The sequence below is a fragment of the Amblyomma mixtum genome, unplaced genomic scaffold, assembly GCF_055824585.1.
Source record: "Amblyomma mixtum isolate Tamu unplaced genomic scaffold, ASM5582458v1 scaffold_18, whole genome shotgun sequence".
Lineage (NCBI taxonomy): Eukaryota > Metazoa > Arthropoda > Arachnida > Ixodida > Ixodidae > Amblyomma > Amblyomma mixtum.
Window position 1 is genome coordinate 491,440 of NW_028317715.1, and position 24,495 is coordinate 515,934.

Below are 24,495 nucleotides of genomic sequence, written 5' to 3' on the forward strand. Positions count from 1 at the left end.
CCGAATCAAGAGGAATGTTGTTTAATGTGTACTGGAAATTTGATTGGTGTATCTTTCTGGTTACGGATAAAGCAACTGATTTTTTAACATTAATAGTCATCTGCCATTCTTCACACCACTTAGTCACTGCTGTTAAAGCGTTATTTAAAGCTATATGGTCATTGACGCAGTTAATTTCCTGGTAAAGTACAGTCATCGGCAAAGAGTTTAATATCGTGAGAAATACTAGTAGGTAAGTCGTTCATAAAAATTAAAAATAATACTGGGCCAAGAACACTTCTTTGTGGCACGCCGGATGTGACATTAGTTGTTTCGGACTTAGCATTGTTAATTTCGACGAATTGAGTACGGTCAGTCAAATACTCAACGATCCAATCTACTATAGGGCCAGCTCCAAGGATTGCATTAAGTTTCATAATAAGTTTGGAATGTGATATGCGGTCGAAAGCTTTTGAAAAGTCTAAGAAAATGAGATCGATTTGTTTCTGCTGATCAATAGTGAAGGATATGTCATGTGTAAGTTCGATTATCTGTGTGACTGTAGAAACTCCTTTCCGAAAGCCGTGCTGAAAAGGTGTTAAAATTTGATTTTCCTGTAAGGAGGTTATGTGCTCTAAGATAATGTGCTCTAGTAACTTGCATACAGTGCTTGTTAGTGAAATTGGTATGAAATTTGAGAGATCTGATATGCTTCCTGTTTTGTGTATAGGTGTCACTTTAGCTATTTTCCATTCTTTAGGAATGGTGTGCGATGACAATGACTTGTTAAAAAAGTATTACTAAATATCTTGCTACCCATTCGGCATATCTACGCAAGAAAATGTTAGAGATTCCATCAGGTCCTGATCCTTTCTTTGTGTCCAAGTTTAATAAGGATTAAGACTCCTGCTTCTGTTACAGTAAGGGGTTCTAAATTATTTCCTGAGCAAAAACTAATACGAGGCTTAATTCCATTGTCTGTAGTGAAAATAGAAGTAAAGTAGTTATTCAGCGTGGTTGCAATATTTCTGTTTTCCTCTGGAGAGGCTTGGTTATCTTTTCGTGATTTAGGGTTCAGGTGACGCCAGAACTTTTGGGAGCATCTTTTAAGAAAAGAGTCAGCGTATTAGTAAAGTAAAATGTTTTAGCTGTTTTTATTTTGGTTTTTAAATAAGTGATGGCCGAGTTTATTTTTTCAATTCTTTTTGGTGATGGATGGCGTTTCTGCACTTTTTTAAGCCGTCGAACTTTTCGCTTGGCATGAATTACGGTTCGAGTTATCCATGGATTATGTTTGCGTATTCTCTTAGTCTTGGTAGGCACATACTTAGTAACGCAAAATGACACAACGTTTTTGAATCTCTGCCACAATGTTTCTATGTCAGTATTAATGTCATCTGAGAGTTGCTGAAACGGTGTTAGTTCGTGTGATATCAAGTATGGTAGTGTCGTCAGCTCGGTTGTAGTCTGAATACGTTATTGTAGATGGAAAACAAGGGGCACTATAGTGATGCGGAACAGAACACATTACAAGTTTGTGATCAGACAGGCCATTTAAAATTTCAACCTTTGTTTCTGGACAGCAGAAGTGACTACTCAGGAAAACTAAATCTAAAACATTGGAGCTGGTTCCTTGCACACGTGTGGGTTCTGTTACAATTTGCAAGAGGTTAAAAGAAAGCATTATATCAAAAACAACATCAACGCAAGGTGAGGTATGGTGCAGTGTATTCCAGTTAATATGAGGAAGATTGAAATCCCCTAAAAGTAGTAGTCTCGGCCGCTTCTGCTGCATATAAGTATACAATGAATGAAGTATGATAGGATCAGAACAAGGACTAAGATAGACGCAACCCACAACGATTGCAGAATCAGAACAGCAGAGTTTGCAAAAAATTGCTTCAACCCCCTCAACTTCAGGTAACGTAACGAAATGTATATCTTTTCTTATCACTAATGCCACGCCTCCGCCTCGCGTCAGCCTGTCCTTGCGTGCTATGGAGTAGTTGGGGGGAATTACTTCAAAGTCTTTGATTTCTCTTGTCAGCCAAGTTTCTGTCATAGCCATGAACTCTGGCTTTAAACCTAATAATAAAGATTCCAAGGGACCGAGCTTATTGATAATACTACGTGCATTAATGTCCACGAAAGTTATTTGGGACATTGTGGACGGCGCGTGCGTAGAGCCCGTGTACTTGTGTCTTGGTTTTTTGCCTCGGTTAGTAAAGGTGTAAGCCGATGAGCTGCAATTGGTGACACTTCACATTTTTCGTTGTCCCAAAAGTACAATTCACCGTTTATCGTTGTAGAAACAACAAAAATTTATACATATGAGATTAGCATGATAGTACAGTGAAGACAGAATCGAAGAAAGGGAGAGCAACAACAGAGTGGAGCCGCCAGAGCTCTCCCGGTCCAAAGCTCCTGGCGAGAACCCCTAGATTCCCGCCAACATCTCCTCTTAACCCCTCAGCTCATCGCTGATTGGGCCGGCCTTCTCATGACGTAACCATCGCTGCCATCGCTGATGTGCCATCCCGCTGTTCGAATATACTCCGTCATTGAATTCTAGGGACTGGATTTTCTACAGAACTTCACCATACCCAAAATATAGCAAGAATGGCGCCACACTGACATGAACCTAATTTCTAAGCTAGGCAAGCTGCTGACCCTCCATACGATTCGTCCCATATCCCTGATGTGCGTTGGAAAACAAATGTAACACATCGTGCTGAATCAGTTCCACCCACACTTAAAAACTAACGCCTTATTCCCTGACACCATGGTCGGGTTCGGGCCGCTTCTCTCGACCCAAGATGTGGGCCATCAGCTGAAAGAGTGAGTGATCGATAACCCTGCTTAGACCCAGGCCCGTGTTGTGCTGGCCTTAGATCTGAAGGCAGCCTTCGACAACGCGTCGCAAGATGCCATTTTGCCTAGCTATATAACACTGTGGCCAGCGTACATACGACAACATAAGGGCCTTCTTCTCAGATTGAACCGCCACCCTTTGCATGGGAGATTTGCGCATCGAATCAATCCACTGCACAGGTAAGGGTACCCCACAGGGTGCGGTGCGGTCGCCTACGTTGTTCAATGTGGTGATGGCTGGCCTTCCCCCGCTGTTCTTTAGAATACCTGATGTGTGCCATGCCCTTTACGCCGACGGCATCACGATATTAATGACCACAAGTTCGGACGGCCACACCCAAGAGAGCGTTCAAGAAGCCATAGATGTGAGGGAAAACTACGCAACAAAAAGCGGGCTACCGTGTGCACCTGAGAAGTCGGAACTGCTCGTTATTCTCGCGTTCTCGAGGACCCCAGTAGTCGACCATGATATCGACCTCTTCCTTGAAGGCAATCCTGTCTCTAGAATAGGCAGACTGCGGGGGCTGGGCCTGTGCCTACAATCTAACGTCCGAGTGACGTACACTGTACAGCTGCTCCAGGAACAATTTGAGCAGATGGCATACTTTATCCGGTGCACCTCCAACAGACGTAGGACATTCAAGGAAAGGTTCACCATGCGAATCGTGGAGGCCTTCCACGCACGTTGTCAAACACTCAATCGAAGTGAGCTGAATCGCTTAATGTCATCCGGCGGCTGGCGGTGAACACAGCCCTGAGACTGTCCCCGTACACCTTGACACACTGCCTGCTGCCGCTGGGCCTACACACCACGGTATAAGTACTGGCGGAAGTGCAAAGCACCAGCCAGCTCACGCGTCTTCGAGACACAAGATAGGCCGGACCATTCTGCGCCAACTGGGCGACCCGGGCACCACTACTCCGTTGCTGCAGAGGCAGCAAGCCATCCCACCCAAACTCGCAGCTAAGATCAGAGTTGCGCCAGTCCTAAAGAACATGCACCCCAAACTCCACGGCGGCCGTATAGGACAGCCAGAGCCAAAGCACTACAGAGACAATACGGCTTTCCTCGAAACGTGCTATATGTAGATACCAGTCTGGCGTGGACGCTATGGGACTACGGTTACAAATGCCACTGGCTAAATTGATATTACGGGGCTCGTTCGGGGCACGGCGGCTGTGACCGCCATAGCGGTAGCACTCGCTTTCATGCAACACAACGCCACACATGACGAGCACAATATTTATAGACTCACAGGCTTCGTGTCGCGTCACCGCGAAGAGTACTGTAACTTTCCAGGCTGTGCGCGCACTCTGACCAGTCAATCCCGATATATTCGCCATGGTGCGCATCGATTGGACCCTTGGTCACGGCTCCCTCCCCGGCAACGAGAGGGCGCGTGCGCTCGACGGAAGCGGAGGAGAAAGCAGATACACAGGGCCCCTTCATGGTTCTGCACACTTGCACCCACATAACAGAATATCACCGAACAGAAAGGAGAACAATGCCGCCGTCGCACCCACCGCACCAAGGCTCAAGCAGTGGCATGGCGTCAACTTCAGACTCACACATATCCAAACCTACATTCCAAACACTGGTTCTTCCCCTCCCTCTACCAGGAAAAATGTCCGAGCTGCCAAGAACACCGACCTACACTCTATCATGCCGTTTAGGCCTGCACAACAGAACCCGGTGGCGTCCCATCCACAACCCTGCCCACCCCTTCTTCTTGGGAAGATGTCCTGTCAAGCACAGAGCTGACCTAGCGTGCCGAGAAGATAGCGGTGGCAAACGGGGTCATGGAGTGAGAGCCCTTTTTCTTGAGACCACTCTTACCGGCACAAACCAGCAAGACCAATGGCATCTGCTCTGGAGGGCCTGCAAGACCGCAGCAGCACATGGAGCCCTGGACTGAGGGCTCCACTCAGGAAGACAAGCATCCTGTAGCTTTATAGTGAAACTTTTTCCTTCTGCTCCCTCTCCAGCGAATGCTCTTTGCTGGCTTTCTTCGTCGAAGCACTGCACTGATGGGCTTGGCCATTGGGCTTTCTCTAGCAACAGCTTAAACAGTTAACCTACTTCTCGAACACAGGCGATGTGCACCACGATACGCATGGCTTATCCTGACAAAAAGTACATCCATCTGTCTCGAGTGAGGCTCACCTCGTACACTGCCTGCTCCCTATTTCAAAGTTTCTGCGCATCTGAGGCGAACAGCGCCTCGGCTCTATATAACCTCATAGCGATTACTCACTAAACAATCTCTACTGTGAAAATTCGGATGTCTCTCTACGGCTACTTCTTGTCCGAGATGGCTCTCTGTACCGGTAGAATTCTCTTCCGGCAGGCCGGAGGGGCGGCTTGTGCGGCCCGAGCAGCTCTTTTCGGATCTTGTGAAGTATACTGCATGAGGGTCGTACCACACGTCGTCCCGGTTTGTCGCGTAGGAATACCTAGGGAACGGTGTATATTTTGTTCCTCTTTGAACCAAACGACTACCGCCGCTTTGCTTCGACAACCGCTGTCAACTAATAAAGAAAAAAAATGTAATCTACTCGCTGCTCACGTTTGCATTATGCATAATAACACCAGTACTCTGGCTTTCTGGACCCTTTTCTGACAAACGGCGCAAGCTAGTCGCCATTGAATCTGGTAAGGAATAGACAGTTGTGCTTTAACGCGCGCCTCAACCCTAAATTTTGCAAAAAACTTTGACCGGTATGCTTTTATAAGTTGTCATAGTTGTCTTCCGTGCACACCCGATACTTTCTTACCGACTGAGGTTGCTACGTTCGATGAGAAGCCGTCGATTACACCCTTCACTCGTGTTCCCGGCTGCACAAGCTGATATGATATAATCTCCAGATAACTGTTCTTTCTGGACGCTCAAACTGAAGAATTACCATAGTGTTCTCTATGTAGGCTGAAAAAGTGGTTCTAACATCGCCCTAGATTAAGCCCAATTCAATAATTTTACTAACGACAACCTGGTATCACAGTTCATGTCTTTGTTCCGAAGGTACCCACGCTCTCCATGGACACAGTGCTTCTGTCCGATGCCGCCTCGGCTACAGAGTAAAAAGGGAATGCTATCGCGCAAATTTATTTGGCGCGCCGACACGTTCGCGCCCGCCCCTCAGCGTCACAAACCTGTTAGAAGTGAATTTAACAACTATCAGTGTCCGCAAATTTAAATATCTGGTGTCACTCGTCGTCTTGTGGACGAACTTCATGGAGTCAGACTTCCTCAAAAACTCCGAACCATTTCTACTGGCCTTCAATGGGTACTTGGTCATGTGACGCAATAGCTGGCACGATACGAAGACAGTGCGATTATTGAACTTGTGGCTGCTGACTCGTAGGTACGGTGAGCCTTAGTTTCGATTTTTTTTTGCAGGAAATATTTGTGTTTCTCTGCGTAATTTCCTGCTGTATCCCATTTTTATCAGTTACATTATTTTGTGCACGCATCAAATTGCCCCGCTAATTCATCTCTTGAATGTGCTTTCGCTCTTTGGAAACATTTATCGGCCACCCTTTCTAAATATTTCGGCAGAATATAATATTTCAAACACTCTTCGAGGAGAGGATTTTTTCAAATACGAAATTCTTTCCGACCTCCTACGAAGTAAGAAATGATTAGGTGTGCTAGCAGGAAACCTGGGGTATAGTTAAAAAATTTGCAGTTAAACTAAAACTTCCCAGGAGAATAAAAAACGAACATATTCTTTAAGGCATAGCGATACAGACTAGGGGTATATCTATGTCAGCAACGTCTTTCAAACATAGTTTTACGTTTTTTGTGGTAGTAGATGCCGACCTAATTAGCCAGCATATTAAATGGTGCTCCTCAACTCTTTTCTTCATTAACCTGTATATTCAACTACACTCGCTGGTTCTGAATAAAATATTTGAGATTTATCGTAATGTATTCGGGGAAATTTATTTTTGCACTGATAAGCAAGATAAACAAGTACCGGTGGAAGATAAGGATAATTGCAATATTGATAGAATTGAGCTTCACAAGGATGATAATCGAAACTTTGATGATGACGGCTATTACTATTATCATCGACTTTTTCTTCCCACTGGTGCAATTCACATCTTGTGAGCCCTGGAAAGACAACAAACCAACCAGCGGAAGTTACTCACCTTGTATAGTTTTGCCGAAAACTACAAAATCTTTTACTAAACAGCAACGTAGCAACAAGGAAAAGGGATACTGCGTTTGCACACCAGGCCTTATGATTGACAGCTTAGTGAAAGCATTCCTCACTATAAAGCAATTGCACGCCCTGTGAGAATATTTGGCTACTTAAAAACGACGTACCATAGACGGGAGGACGATCGAAAGTACTAAAGTTAAACAGGTCAGCAAATGCCAAAAGCACTTATGCGTTTATCAGCGACGTAACTGTGGTTGAGGATGATCATAACATTGTCTGTTGTGGCAGTTCTGTGCATTTAAATATGCGCTTTTAATTTGAATAACATCGCTTGTAAGGCACCGTACTTGAAATGTTATACCACGACCAACACGGTATTCTCTGAGGTTTTGTGTACGCACGCTTGGTTGCCAGTATGTACAAAGCAACCCTATAATAACCCAGAGCATGATGCGCGTTTCGCTCAATAATTTTTAACAAACCTGCTGACAGGCATATCCAACTCGATTATGGACAAGTCGATTGGACCATGCGCAATCTGTAGCCTGTATACATCTTACAATACACGGTGCAAGCTCACCATGTTGAGCTAGAACAACCTTGAATGTGTACCCAGGCAGCCTACGAATACGTGCCCGATGAGTTTAAGGCTTATAAAGTTGATTCTCCCTACATTGACTAATTGTCGCAAATATAACATGACTGTTCAGTACCGGTTCTTCAAAAAGTAAGCGGCAGGTTTCACACCGCTCATTTCTGCAAATAATAAATGACTCTGCAGTACCAGCCCTTAAGAAAGGGCGCAATTGATTTCCAATATAGCTGCACTTTTCTCCGTAATCTAGCTACACGATAAGGTAGTGTACTGCACAGTTGTGGTTGCGGTGGATGCCTAATGGCGTGCTTATGCACAGCACATATATATCAGTCATCCTAATTTGCAGATTCTCATGTTCACCCGTAACAGTTTCATAGTGTTGCCTCTGACGCACCTTAATATTAGTGCAGATTAACAATAAACTTCTGCATGAGGAGTGCTAAAGGTAGATGCATTAGTTGCAGCAATCACGTTTTCTACAATAGAGAATTCATCGCAGTTTTGTTCCTAGTTTTGTCTTTCACATCCAGAACATTGTGCCCAGATGAATTTAGTTCGACTATCGCCGAACCTCTTCGCTTCTCCCTGCTCCACGCATAGGATCCTCACAGGTCACGCTGCCGGTGACATTTGGCCCAACTTTCACGACACCATTAGCGATCGGCACTTGCGGTTCCGATTTTCACACAGGCTGATTCACAGCTTAGGAAGGGTTTTTTCTTCGCTTGGCCACGGCAGCTCTGCTGCGACATAGCGGCCGACTGGACGCACTTCCCGCGCAGTGCTCCCGACGTTTCTACCTGATAACAATAACATAATCCGCAGCCTATATACGTCTTATCCTGTTGGTACACCCGGACTGTGCGCCCGTTGGAGATAAGTGGACAAAGAAAACCGGCCAATTTTTACAGAGGTGAACGTGTGAGGCTGATTCTCTCTAGGGCCGGCCCGGGATGGTTGCAAGCAGGGCAGCCTTTCGCACCGTTGCGATAGGAACTCATAGCCCACAGGTATTATTTTACTCCTAGTTTATTTGATTTATTTTCACGTATTCATTTATTAACACTTCCAGCATATTCCAAGGGAGTAGTCACCGCATGTATAGATTAGGAAGTATTACACAATCTGAAGCAAGGAAAAGCAATGTGCTGCACTGAAAGTAAATCTTTGTTATACACACTACTGAAACTTGCAGATAAATAAAAAGAATACACCTCCATTCGCGCAGCGCTCAAAGAAAAACATCCAATAATTGTGTGGGATAACAAGCTTCAGTTGGGCAAAAAGTGCTAAACAGTAGCATGTAGTCCATTTGCACAATATTAATAAGTAAGACAGCGCCCGTGTCTGTGTCTTCTTCCTTCGTGTTTTCGTCCCGTTCCTTGCGCTGTTATTTCATCATTAATAAGTAATTTGGCTGCCTATTATCGAATGGGAAAGGTCCCACAACCATTATAATAACATTTGGAAACTTGTTCGAGCTATCTCTTAGCAGCCGAACACCGTGAGCTTCGATACAGGAGAAACATAATTGAATAATGGAACTGAGTGGGCGAGTTGGTTTTCCATCTTGACAGTGAAAGCGCTCAAAAAGACAAGGACGACAGAAAAGGAAAGACATACAAAGCGCTTACTTTCAACTGATTTTATTTCATGCGAAAAACAACTTTATACTCATAGTAATCACCTGCGCATGCTTACAAGAACATTACCAACGAGTGATAGCTGGCACGTTCTTTCAGACAAACGGCATGCCCGATGTAAGATAGGACATCTCTTTATCCGACAACAAAATTGACGGAGCGCTTACGCAATCATCGCCCGCTCGTGCTATCTCAAGAGGCTCCACAATCTCTCTCGTTATTGGACATCTACTTTTAAAAAGTGCCTTACACCTGTGAAAATCAGGACGGCAACCTTCCTTGCTTTTCCATTTGCACCTCAAACAATGGATACTCAAGTGCCCACCTCTTATGTTTTCCACGTTGTAACTATGCTCTCCTAACCTCTCATTTATGCATCTTCCCGTCTGTCCTATATAATATATGCCACATGTCAAGGGCACCCTGTACACGACGCCTTCTACGCATCTTACAAATGGCTTTTGGTGCCTGATTGTGCAAGCAGCCTTTCCCTGGTTTCCAGCAGTGCTTTTCTTGCATAGGGCGCTCAACTTATTCGGGGCTGAAAACAAAACGTTTACATTTACCCTGTTGCCAATTTTTCTCAGGTTGTGTGATAGCCTATGCTTATATGGAATAACAGCCAATTTTCTTTTGTCAGTTGCCTTATCCTGCTCTTGCTGGGTCATAGTTTTCCCCTTTTTCTTCCTGACAAGTCCTTCGGCCACTGATACCAGCAAATGAAGCGGATAACCCGCGTCTTGAAACCTTTTTGTTTGCAGAAACAGGCTCTCCTCAGTCACATCAGGGCATGACTTTTTTAGACAGTTTAGAAACCCTAAACGAGCTATGTTTCGTTTTATGAGCTTAGAATGCGCAGAAGTGAAAGGCAAAGACATTTTTCCTTCCCTAGGATGATAACTCAAGCATGTGTGATTTTCTAAAAACTTTAACCTGATGTCAAGAAAACGTATGCTATTGTTTTCAGGCAGCTCATGTGTGACGACCAGTGGAGATAAGCAGTCTGAAAAATGATCTAAAATACGTCCCACGGCCTCATCGAGGGGGATACAAGTGGTGTCTAAAAATATTAAAAAATCGTCAACAAAACGAAAGTCCTTAAGCACTCCTACTGCTTCAAACCTGGCAAAAAGCCTTTGGTCACATTCAGATAAAAAGATACCACTTAATATAGGATGAACACCTGATTTTCACAGGTGTAAGGTACTTTTCAAAAACTGATGTCAAATAACGAGAGAGATTGTGGAGGCTCTTGAGATAGCACGAGCGGGCGATGATTGCGTAAGCGCTCCGTCGATTTTGTTGTCGGATGAAGAGATGTCCTATCTTACATCGGGCATGCCGGTTGTCTGAAAGAACGTGCCAGCTATCACTCGTTGGTAATGTTCTTGTGAGCATGCGCAGGTGATTACTATGAGTATAAAGTTGTTTTTCGCATGAAATAAAATGAGTTGAAAGTAAGCGCTTTGTATGTCTTTCCTTTTCTGTCGTCCTTGTCTTTTTGAGCGCTTTCACTGTCAAGACAGGAGAAACGCAAAAGGCACTCATGTGCTGTGCGATGTCAATACACGTCAAGGAACCCCAGGTAGTATAAATCAATCCCTGCGCTTTCACTAAGGCGTCTCACATAGCCCAAGAGTTGTTTCGGGAGGTTAAACCTCAAAAATTCTAATTGAGCGCTCTTGGTAGATCTTGAGATTGCCTGAAGCAGCACGCATTATAATCCACGTAGCGCTATGAGCCCTGTCATTCGACCTTGTCAGCACCAGTATTCTCGTAGTGCCCACGTCATCCCCCCCTCCCTCCTTCAGCGGTTCACTCACGTCTTTGTTCACAACGACGCCGTACGCCCACCCTTGCGGCCACCATTCTACTGTTCGTTCCACTTGCTTCGGCGGCCTCCTAAGCCCTTTCTTCTGCTCATCAACGGCCGGGAGGACACCATCTCCATTGGCTGTCTTAAACCTGCGCACCTTGACTGCGACGTCATCGCTAACTGTGCAGCTGCATCCCCTCCCGACCATGCCAGTCCTCACCGCGTACAATTCGCCCCAACAGTATCCACTTTTCACCATTCACGCTTCGCTCATGTCGTCGTCCCTAGAAGAGGGGACCTATAGCGTCCACCTATAGGGGACAACAGCTCCAGCACATCTGCCAAGCACGCGCCGACCGATTTCCGTGGCTGCTCAACTGGATACCGGCGGCGCGCGGTCCCGTTCCCCCCTGGCTGAGCGGGTCCTGGCAAATATATTTGTGGAGACCCGACAACGAGTTCTGTCTCTGATTCATCTCCACAGGCTTCATTTTTGAAAACCTCATTGCTGATTTTAAAAATGCCTGTGTGCGTCCCTGGGGGATGAAGCTGTGTTTTGTAAAGTTAATGCTGACAATATTCGATATACTGTTGAAGCCATTTACAGCCCTCCAAACTCCTCTGTCTGCTTCCTGGATCAACTTAAAGAATATATTTATAGCTATGCAAAACCAGATGGCGACACAATTTTTGCTCAAAATTCCAACTTGCAGAGTACAAACTGGACTACTTTTGCTGTTCAACCGTCGCAAGCAATAGATTGCACTGCCTGATATAGTGTTTAAAAATTGCTAACCGCTGTACTGGCGTGAAATATTGTGCGTCAGTACTTGATTTATTCTTGATGCGTGGCAGTATGAAACAAAAAGTATCACGAAATACCATGGGCGGCATTTCGGATCACCAGGCAGCAGTTTTGCTAATATATATCTCTTTGGAATGAAAGGGTGGTATTCAGTATTTCCAGAATTTTCCCGCGCTGCTAATGAATATATTATCAACATCCTAGACCCTCATTATCATATATTTAATAGAAACAGCTGCAGCGTGGGTGGCCTACGGTTTGTTTCCAAAAATATCGTTAGTGAATACATTGAGCGCTTTGCACCAATAATAACCAATAATTCAGATAATGCCAATCTCTGTATTACACGAGTAACGTTGCAATTGCAGCGCAGATTGAAGAGGCAAAGAGAAAAATGCTAAAAGTCACGTTCTCCCAATTGAGGTCTCAATTCATTAACTATATTCGAAATCAAAACAACGCATCCTAAAGGCTAAGAAAATTATTACACTGCACCTGTTCCGGCCTATATAAAAACTTCGCCTCAAAAATTCCGGCTGATAATTGCAGCGGTTCATCCTTCTACTGATGTTCACTATAGAAGTGCAATATTTAAGTGACAATATTCAAGCTACCTCAGGTTTTTTTTAAATACTTTGAAAATTTTTCTACACAAGAGGACGGATGCCTTACACCTTTCAGCATGTCCATTCCTTCTGTGCCTAATGTTTTAGCTTCCTAGGAAGTAGTTTTAAACTTTTTAAAAACTTTATGATAAAAACATTTCCTGGACCGGATGAGATTCAAATCCCTATCTGAGGCAGTATGAAGAGTTCTGTTCTAAGTATTGTGCCTTTTTTCAAGTTCATTGCAAGAAGGTGCTTTACCAGAAGACTGTAACACTGCCAGAATTGAGCCTTATCATCAAGCTGCAGCCAGGATGCACATTGAAAACTATCGCCCTATTTCACTAATGTCTGCAATTTGCAACATATGGAGCAGATCATTCAGGAACATGGAATTTCCTCAAAGAGCATACATTACTAGCTGGCGTGCAACATGGACTCAGCAAGGATACTCAACTTGCACGCAGATTGTGGATACTATTCATGATTTAGCAACATAAATCATTCAAGAAAAACAAACGGTTGTTAAAATATTAATGAATTCAGAGAAAGCTTCTCATCAGGTTTCGCGCAAGGAATAAGTTCATAAACTGAATAGTGTTATAAAAAAGGAAAAATCATTGTCATGCATTCGATCGTGCCTCTCCAATCGGATTCAGTTTGTCACACTACATGAAACCTGCTCTGATGATGTTCCTGTCGATTCAGCCGTTCCCCAGGGATCCGTTCTCGGTGCGCTATTATTTTGAACATTGATTAATCGTATTATTAGATACGTACAGTCTTTGTCAAAAGTAACCGGGCTGCACGTTTTTCTTCTCAGTCGTATATTACAGTCACTATGCCAGCCCTCAACCTCTAAATCTCTGTATGGTAAGGAGAACCCCTGTTGTCACCTTCAAAGAACTTTTTTATCTTTAGGGAAGCTGTGAGGGCTCTGTTATACAAATGAGAAGCAAACCATGGAGCCTCGTTACTTTTGACAAAGACTGTACCTACAGTATGTGTTAAGCTATATGCTGACGACTGTATCCTGTATGAAAGAATAAGTTCAACTGAAGAGCAAATCAGGCTCAATAATAAATTTGCAAAACAACTGCTTTGCGTGACGGATGGCAAATGCCATTTATGAAAAAAGTAATATATACGCATCAGAGTAACGTTCGCTACCTGAGAATAACGGCACTCTGCTAATAATATTTTCCTTCATGAAGCTACACAAAATAAGTACTTACCCTAATGAATATCTAATAGCCCCTCTTGGACAAAGTATGTTGACTGTGTTTCAGCGAACGCTCTGCAAAAGCTTTTTTTTTACAACGCTCACTCGATTTAGCGACTCCTGGTACACGCCTCCAAGCCTATAGCACTCTTGTTAGACCCACCTTAGAATGCGCAGTTATCATATGTGATTCTTTTACAAAGTTAAATATAATAAAGTACAAAGAACTCATAAAAACAGCGAAAAGGTTTATACACAACACAAATAGGCGGCCATCACTCAGCACCTCCTTAAAAGCAACGGCCTACCATCTATTTTCAAGAGAAATTGTACATGTCGGCTGTAATTTCTTTCGGCTAATAAATAGGCACTTTAATGCGACCACGTCCAACAGATACACCTTTTCCCCAGGGAATGAAACTATTAATCGCCATCGTCTTGCAATAACACAATTAAACTGTCAGGTTGTTTCAAGTGTTCGATTGCCAAAGGCTATCACGGACTCGAACACTTTTACGGGCGAACTTGTGAAGCATAAGTCATTGTATTTGTTTGGAGCATTGAAACTGATTGTTGTTATTTAGCTTGCTGTGGCACTCTCTTCGGGACCCTGTTGTTGGTACATTTTTGTTTTGTACGTGCATGTATTTTTGCATTTTTAAAAAGAAATGTTTGCCAGCTTCTCTATTCTCGTATCAAGATCAGAGTATTCGTAAACAAAAAAAATAAAAAATGCCTTTAGCCTTGCCATAAACGAAGTGGGCCAGAACAGAAAAAAAAGGAATTTTGTTTTGCATACAATAACTGGAGAAGACTTATTCTCCTTCTTAATAATAAGTTGTTGAGTGACTAAAGCACAGCTGAATAGCATGCGGCAAAGTTGTCTCCTACCTTTTTTGCTTGTAAATGTAAGAAGAAAACATTTGTGTTCAAGATTCCAATAACGCAATGTATACGTGATGTTCTTTGGTGTACCTGAAAATGCATGCAGTACAGAATATATAGGTTGCAGGCTACGCCTCCCATGAAACAAGGTCCATGACTCAAGCTTCCGCAAGACGAGTGACACACCGGCAGTCAGCGTAAAAGACAACGGTTAATTTCAGACTAAACCAAAGGCATTGAAAGGGGACCAACATGAAAAACAGCGGTGGAGCAGAGCATGCGGTAAAGGCTCTCGAGAGCACAATGCTGTCGCTACAACAAAAGGGAGCTAACACCTGAACCTGGCAGACCAAAAACGCACTTAGACGCGGATGGCACGAAGCGGGGCTGGTAAGCGCTTCAAGCAGTACAAGCAACCAGGCGGCTCGCATCGCAGACACTCATGCCACACAGTTATTCCATCTTCGGTGACGCCGCTTCCGTCTTCTATGTTCATATGGGCGAGGTGTCGCCTTTGCGTCAGTGTGCATCCAGACGGATCGCTCTAGCCACCAATAGCGTGGCCACGCCCCTGCAGCACTGCCACCGGAATCGTCTTCGCTCCTTTTTCTGCCCTCCTCAAGTCATCGTTCAGTGATCACATGCCACATCTCGCGAACAACAGTTTAGTGTTTAAACAGCGCACGCAGTTTAAGTGGCTAAAGGGGACCCGTAGAGCCCCACAATGTTTGCTGCACTATTTAAATACAATCTATTGAGAACACACGCGAGTGGACGCTATCCTTTGTGAATTTGAAGCACAAGTAAGAATAAATACATGTGATAAGCGTTCCCCAGAAAACACGTTTTTTTACGTGGTTTAAAAATTTTCTACCCCTATACATCACTACGCACATGACAAGCTCATTGCTAGGTTTTGATTACGCTTTTGAACGCATCTTTGCGGAACCTTTTATGAGATGAGTAAACAGTCAGTACAGCGCCCAAGACGACTAGGGAGCTCGTTTTGATGAAGTTCGGACTATCATGGGCTATGTTAAATGTATGCGTCTAGATATCTAGCATAGGGTGGTTGCTGATGGGCAAGGGAATGCAAGAGCCCCTAAAATGCGAGTTGTTTTACATTAATTACTAAATTTGCTTGCCTCGCACCGGACTGTAAATATTTTTAAACGGGCAAAGCACCTTGTAATCCTGATTCCTCAGTTTAAAAGAAGCTCTGCGTTTCTTGGATGACTCTTGATAATTTGCACACCTGGCCTCTACGCTGAAAATGAGGCTTGACCAGGGCACCAAGTTGCCTGCTTCCTGAGGTGCACTGAGAGCAGCGTGACGTTGCTGGCCGGTCTTAAGTGCAATTGAGTCATCGTGATAGTGTGACCGACCCTGCCCAGTGATGAAAGGCTGCTCGGTGCTGGGTAAGTCCATGGCTAGTATCGCGCCACACTAGCAAAGTTGTTCCCTACGAAGGTCGTCAGGGACGCGTGTAAATTTGATGGGAGAGTTTAGAACATGTGGCGCCATCGTCAGTTTCTTAAGTTCAACGGCAAGACTTCTACTGATGATGCCTTAACCTGCTCTCTTGAGAATCAACGCTGTAGCAACATGACTGTCAATGGTGATCAGCAATTCTGCTGCACTTTCCTTTGTGTTAAATGGTCGCGTATGGGCTTCGTTGGGTGTCGATTAGCTTTTGTAGTCGCGGATGATGCAGTTTACGAGTGTTGGAAACGCCAGTATGCCTTTTTCGTCCTGATCGTTCTTACAATCTGATAATTGTGTGGCGTCGTTGTTGTTCGCCGGCTTTCGCCATTTTGCAAGAGAGAAAAGTCGCTTGGAGTGGTAGATCAATTTAATTCGCCTTGTGGGGACCCGATCACTTTCTCGCGAAGCCTCTACGCAGCTGCGGTCCGATGGTATAAAATTTGAGTGACGGTAATGGCAACTGCAACGGAGGACTCAAAGCAGAATCTGTTTCACAAAAAAATTTCGTCCATCTCCAGTTGCCGTTGTCCACGACTAGGTACAGGCGCGGCCATAATAAACGGAGCACACTATTGTGTTCGAAATGCAATCACTCTTTCTCCATTGGTAATGAAGAAGCGTTGTTTGTCTACAAGAAAGGTCACCAACCTCCTCTACCAGCATGCGCGTACCACAGCTGGAAATTTCAATTAGGTCATGCGTGAAAAATATTCGAAGACAATTGCGTGCTCCGTTTACTTTTGTCCGCGCCTGTACCTAAGCATCAAAAGAACAATAACGTACACATATTGTTTTCTATGGGCACCATTTAAATACATGCGTGGCTTAACCGCATTGAAAAAGCAGTTGACGGTGGTAATTTCTCATAAGAATGACCGAGTTTATAATGTGGTCAAACATAATTGCGCTTTTGAAAAGACAGTTTATAAGGCCGGCGTGCCGTTCGTAGAGTGGAAACGGCGGCGTGGAAACGGCGGCGGGTAACGCGTGCCACTCTGGCACAGGAGTTTCACGCTGACGGCATGCCTTTTCGGGACCCCGGACTGTGCCCTGAAGCTGCATAGATACCGCCTGTTCCGTATTTATCTCCTGCGCAGGAGAAAACATTCTCCTGCGCAAACTACTGGACTATATGGGCTCAAACGATGACTACGAGGTAGCTTAAGATGGTCTTCGTCTTTCGATATGTATTTTAACATCTAATCTTGCCTGCATTTTCAGGAATCGGCGAAAAACTGCATTCGGCTGCGGCAGAACTTTTCGTCCAGGAGAGCAAAGAAGCCACTTTGACAGGCTGCGCCATCTGGCGAGCGGTGAGGCCACCGATGCACGGCTTGGGGCGGGAATGCGCACCTAGCGCGGTTTCTTCGCATGTGCGTGTCGTCTGCTCCTTGAAATTAACACCGCACGCCAGATGGCGCAGTCTGTCACGCAGGCTTCTTTGCTCGCCTGGACGAAAGTTCTGCCGCAGCTGAATGCAGTTTTTCGCCGATTCCTGAAAATGCAGGCATGTTTAGATGTTAAATTACATATCGAAAGACGAAGAGCATCATAAGGTACCTTGTAGTCGGCGTTTTGAGCCCATACAGTTCAGTAGATTGCGCAGCGGAATTTTTTGGTAACAGGGACAGATAAATACGGAACACGCGGTATGGGCAGTACTTATGTGTAGTAGTTGCGAATGACTGAGGGCTGTGCGCATCTTCACTGATGGCGTCTGCAGGTGTCGGAGTTCCTGGCTATGGCAACGATCCGACGCCGCTAGAGAATGCTCGCTTCGAGCAAAAGACCGATATGTCCTGAGCAGGAGACGCCAATAGGGCCGCATGTGTATTATTACCCCAAACGTGCGTGTGGAACCCGTTCTGCGACTTTAGATGCGCGGCCTCGCTGTGCGCGGTTGAGCGAAAGCGCATAAGGTGGACACTAGGAGAGGAGGGAAACTGTCAATGCCCGCATGATCGGCTCGCACAGCATTGTGCGCGTGATGGGAGGTACCATGGTAGCTGCGTAGCCTTGATTCGAGCGGAAATGTTCGCAAAGATTAAGGTATGCTATCACCATCCTTCAGGAAGATCTTGTTCGTATCGAGGATTGGTGCCGCACTTGCCTTATGTCACTAAATAGTACTAAAACGTCCCTTCTTTCTTTCCATCGCCGTCGCAACCACCAGGATAATACTTACATTATTAACACTATTCCTATCATATCAGTTGACTCCTACAAGTACCTTGGCATTGTAGTGCCGGAGCTCCCATTTCGCTGGCTGGCCCCCCTGGAAACAAGCGCTGCGCGCTCGCCGACGCTCAAAGCAGGCCCAGACTTTCTCGGACAAGTCGCGACAGGCAGCGTGACTCACCCCGCCGCCGCGGCGCCGACACGGACCCTTCCTCCTCTCCTCCTCTCCGTCGGTGCGAACTCCTCCGCCGCTCGCCGGCTCTCGACCATTGGTCTAAATTGAACGGTGGCCAGTGATTGGAGGATTTGAACGGCTGGCTGCCGTAACCGTTTCCAGCAGCTTTAAAAGCGGAGCCGCGCTGAACCCGAGCAGCAGACGGGCAGCAGAAGAGCCATCACGCCGGAGCTACGCTCGCCGCCGGGGCCGCCCTTCTTCTTTGTGCTCGCCCGTGGTGCTCTTGGCCCTTGTATCATGTAAAAGCCCTTGTACATACTGTACATAAAAGTTATTTGACTCACCGTCGCCTCGACCGTTTCCTGGCTCGGACTCCCAGTCCCAACAGTGGTGACAACAGTGGGATGCCCCAGTCCCAACAGTGGATGGCAGCTGCGGGATCGACCGGCGTCAGCTACCTCGGCGCGGTGAGTGCCTGATGTTTTCCCCTCAATTCGCCAGACTGCTCTAGCACACGTGATTGTAGTCTAGAGTAGGGCTGTGTGTGTAGCACTGTAGGAGAGCTTTGCTGTTTCGAGCCAAGTCGGAGCGCTTTGAAACGAAAGCTGGTGCAGAGGGAGTAAACGAGACGTTGTTGGAAAGAATTACTTGCGCGTGTCATACTAGTAGCGCTATAGTAGTGAACGGCAAGGGAATTCTAAGAAAAGGGCAAACTACAAGAGGCTATTGTGCGCGATGGAGAACTTCAAAGTGAAGGAACTCATCGAAATTTGTGAAGAGTTGGGCATTGATTTGGGCCCCGCAAAACGAAAGCATGCGATTCTTGAGATCATGCGAAAGGAGAATGTAACGGCTGAGGAAGCCAATGAGGCCTGGGAAGAGATCACAGAACGCCGTGAGCGCGAGGAGGCCGAAAGACGCCGTGAGCGCGAGGAGGCCGAAAGACGCCGTGAGCGCGAGGAGGCCGAAAGACGCCGTGAGCGCGAGGAGGCCGAAAGACGCCGTGAGCACGAAGAGGCTGAAAAACAGAAGTAGCTTGAGCGCGAACAGGCAGAACGTGAGCGCGAGGAGGCAGAAAAACAGAAACAGCTTGAGCGCGAAGAGGCAGAAAAACGGAGGCAGCTTGAGATAAAACGGCATGCCCGCGCTAAGAAACTGATGGACCTGGAGCTTGAAGCACACGAGATCTTTTATGAGAGAGATAGAACATTGTCCGCTCTGCATGAGACCAACGGTCAGCAGCTGAGAGACAGGCCGCAGCCCTTCGTGATCGCCGAAGATATGGCGAAATATCTTGCGGAGTTCGAGCGCGTCTGCGAGAGAAAGCGCGTTGAGCGGAATGGTTGGGCACAGAAGTTGGTAGCCCTGCTTTCCAGCGAAGCGTATGACTTTGTCAAGCGCCTGTTGGACGACGGCTTGGCAGACTACGATGAGCTGAAAAGCTTCTTACTGGCGAGATATAACGTGTCACCGCTGGACCTTCGCCAAAGGTACCTGCGAGAGAATAGCACTCCATCGTTTAACGATTTTCCGTACCAGTTTAAAGCCGACATTTTGGAGTGGCTCGAAAATGCTGAAGGGTCGGAAGATCGTGACGCAGAGGTAGTGCGTAGCTGTAGAGCAGAGCTGCCAGTGCGACACAGAGGAAGGTAGTCCGTACGTGGCAGATGTAACTGCTTCTGTAACATTGGGAATTGCCCCGCATTCGCCAACTGAGAAAACCTCTACACCATTGGATAAGGTAGCCACAGCATCGGTCGGTGAAATCACAGAGGTCGCGCTTATTGAGATTGTGGCGGAGTTACCCGAAAACGGATCTCCTGGCGTGTCAAAAGCAGGAGAAGTTGCCGAACAGGGCAGAGAGGACGTCCGTATAGACATTAATGGAAACGCCTGCGCCGACGCAAGCGAAGTAAACGAGGACGGCACACCGTGTTGTGCAGCGCGTTCGGCAGAAATGCAGAAACCCGACGCTTACGATCAACGGAAGCGGGTGCACGTAGAGTTTGCGGACGCTGAGTTGTGCGTTAGTGTCTCTGGCGAGGAATGCGAAACGAGTCCCGTGCTTTCGCACTGCTCTGAGCTTTGCGACTTTCCAGAAAGCAGCTGCAGTAGCGGGAACACCGCGACTGAGTGCAGAGCCGACCCTCATCCGCAATCGGCTGAAACGCGTCAGGAGCACGACGCGAGCTGCGTGTCAACACTAATGTCAGGAGAAAACACTGGTTCGTCTGCGCCTGAAGAAACTAAGGTGCTGGACGACAGTGGAGAACAGAACCTTCCAGACGATATGGGGGCTGTAGACGTCATTCCTTCCGAGAAAGATGAGGACGAATGCGCACTCAGAGACGCTGAGCAGGAAGAGCGCAGCTTTGAGGAACTTAGTGAAGGCGACAAAGACAGGACTGATCTAGGTAGCGCACGTGAATCGGCTGAGAATCATAGTGATATTGTCAGAGAACAGGAACCTAGGCGACGAAAGCAGCATGTGCTTCCTCAGGAGAAAATGATAGGAAAGCACGAGAAAGAAAGCTGCAACCCGAAGGAAAGTAACAGCCAGTTCCGAAAAGTGAGCTATCACCACAAGGTGATAGACAAGCAGTGCTGCCGCCGAAAGGACAGTAAAGGCAAGCTCAAGAGAGAGAGCTGCCACCGAAAGACGATGAAAGGTAGGCAAAAGAAAGAGTGGTGCCGCCGAAAGATGAAAGGCAGGCAGAAGAAAGACGGGCGCCGCCGAAAAGAGAGAAATGGCAAACGCGCGAAAACGGGTTGCCACCATCGGAAGCGCCAACGTCGCCGGCAAAATGAATCTAGTAAAATCAGTCACGTTGTTAACCCTGAAACTAGAGTTGCAATCAGAGCTAAAGAAATGTGCGAAGCATCACTATCGCGCAAAGCGAGGTGCATAACTGTGCCGAGGCAGATGGATCTGGGCAGTAGAATAAACTGCAAAAAGAAATCGTATAAGCATTCGCGCGGGAAAGAGTCTCAAGGCAGGAAACCGAGATACAAGAGAGCGCTGCTCAAGAAGCCCAAAATGAAGGAGCGAGGCAGGGGTGAATCTTGCCGCGAGCACAGAGAGAGCAAGACGCGCAAAGGCGCGTGTTCTCAGGACGGCTCTCTCTTTCCGCTGCAGTCACGGGAGCAACCGCGCTCCCACAGAAACCGGCACGCGCGCGCAAGGAAAACGCGAGAACGGCTCAAAGAGCGAGAGATTGTACGTAGCCGTAGTGACAGAGGCAAGAAGGAACTGCCTAAGCGCTCGACCAAGCACACTTATCGCGATGGAAAGCCGCGTGTCCGGATAACTCTATTCGGTAGGCGTGAAATCAAAAGGCCGTGTAGAGGCGAACCGCATATCGAGCGGAAAGGCAAACGGGTGCGCGATCAATTAAAGACTCGTGGAATGTCTCACTTGCCACGAAGATTAAAGGAAAGGAAAGAAAGGTCCCACCGGAAGCTTTGCGCAATCGCAGTTGAACGTCGCGACTGGCGCTCGGAGCGCAAAGAAAGGGACAAGTTGCCAGTCTATGAAAACGAATCGCTCTCGTACTGTAGCTCTCGTAGAAACTGGAAAGACAAGTAGAGAGAGAAAGAAAAGCGCGTCTACCGCGAAAGAGGCAGAGACGTTAGCTATCGCGGTAGTAGAGAGAGAAAGAAAAGCGCAGCACAGCGAAAGAGGCAGTCATTATTAGTTTCCGCTGTAGCGGATGTCGTTTACCGTCCGTTAGAAGCGAGGAAAACGCGAACGTAGACGCACTAAGCCGTGTGTTCTAAGCAAGGCTGGCTTCGCCTCCTCGTGACCTACATTTTGTCTCTTCGCGAACAGCTGTTTTAAGTTCGCTCGTAGATCGGGGAAAAATTTATGTCCTCATTTGTGGCCTCAGCTGTGTGTTCTGGCCGAGTGATCTCAAGAGAGCGAATTTATTTTGCATTCATTTCATTCCGAGTGTTTCATGTGTTTGACACTTTGTTTGAGTTAATTACTTTCAAGTTCTCGTATCCCACATGCGTCTCTTGTTGGAGAGGGAACAAAAAGGGGACAGAAATGTAGCCAACAGAGATTTGAGACTTTAAGTCTGGTGTATTGACGGGTGACAGAGGGCACTTGCTCGTGTTGGGTGTTGCCTGTTGTCGGTCGGTTCTTCGCAACATGCAGAACGATCAACGATCGATGCTGAGAAGCAAGCTCTTCCGAAGGACCGAGCGAAGCTGATCCAGTCACCTGGGCGACTAAGCTGCGGAGCAGTGATCCTGTCCTGACGAGAGGGACCCGTTCTCGGGAAGGAGCCTGGAGCTACCTGCGGCTGAACACCGGACGAGAACTTGGAGGAGCCTGGCGTACGAGCGCGCCCCGCATCCGAGCCACGCGGAAGTAGCTCGTCTTCGTGGCGCATTGTCTGGCGGCGGTGGTGCTGTAGTGCCGGAGCTCCCATTTCGCTGGCTGGCCCCCCTGGAAACAAGCGCTGCGCGCTCGCCGACGCTCAAAGCAGGCCCAGACTTTCTCGGACAAGTCGCGACATGCAGCGTGACTCACCCCGCCGCCGCGGCGCCGACACGGACCCTTCCTCCTCTCCTCCTCTCCGTCGGTGCGAACTCCTCCGCCGGCTCTCGACCATTGGTCCAAATTGAACGGTTGCCAGTGATTGGAGGATTTGAACGGCTGGCTGCCGTAACCGTTTCCAGCAGCTTTAAAAGCGGAGCCGCGCTGAACCCGAGCAGCAGACGGGCAGCAGAAGAGCCATCACGCCGGAGCTACGCTCGCCGCCGGGGCCGCCCTTCTTCTTTGTGCTCGCCCGTGGTGCTCTTGGCCCTTGTATCATGTAAAAGCCCTTGTACATACTGTACATAAAAGTTATTTGACTCACCGTCGCCTCGACCGTTTCCTGGCTCGGACTCCCAGTCCCAACAGTGGTGACAACAGTGGGATGCCCCAGTCCCAACAGCATACACTTAAGTAAAGATTTAACCTGGTCCCATCACATTCATCATGTTACTAATTCAGCAAACCAAGTTCTCGGGTACTTACGGCGTAACTTATCATTAGCTCCCCGCTCCATAAAACTTCTTGCTTACTTAACTTTTATACGTCCTAAACTTGAGTTTGCATGTGCAGCGTATGATCCTTTCAATGCTAACCTTATCACTATGCTCGAATCTGTCCAGAACCGTGCTGTCAGATTTATTTGGTCTGACTACTGTTATCACACTAGCGTTTCTGCATTAAAATCCCAGCTCAGTCTTCCCACACTAGCCTGCCGTCGCAAAATCGCCCGTCTTTCCTTGTATCACAGATTTTTTCACACCTATAACCACGGTGCCCCCAGTATCACACGCGCTCATCGGGTATCCCGTAACTCCCACCCAAACGCTGTCTACATCGAGAAATCTCGTACTGTAACATATCAGCAGTCTTTCTTTCTTAGAACAGCCAACGACTGGAATGGCCTTCCATCCGAGGTGGCGACCGTCATCAATCCAGTCCTTTTCAAATACGCCATCGAAGATCATCTGTGTCCAAAGTAATAAACTTTTGTCAGCCCACCCCTCATGTAATGTCCTTCTGGACCTTTGAGGAATAATAAATAAATAAATAAATAAATAAATAAATAAATAAAAAATGTTTACAACGCGAATAGGCAGCAATAGGCAGAAAATCTGACGTTGAGTTTATTCTTTAAGAAGACATTGCATTAAAAGCTGTCAATTTTGGTTAACATTCAAGTAATACCATGTGACCAATGCACCCCTTTGATGAACTTGGGAACAGTGTTTTTGTGCTCCCATTGATATTTTGTGGCATGTCGGGTAACTGTCACTGTTCATTTCACTTGGTTTCTCACGCGTGATACGGCACAGATTCCACTAATATTTTCATTATTAATATGCACTCCACAAGTGAACGCGGCCTCAGCATCCTTCGTATGCCCGTTTGGCCATCGCGAAGCCGCGCTTTACGGGTTTTCTTTTGGAAAGTTAAGAATATGCAAAATTGCAGCAATGGTCTCATTTCCACATACTCAACGTAATTATGCGCCTTCAGTGCAAATGGATACCTTATATCGG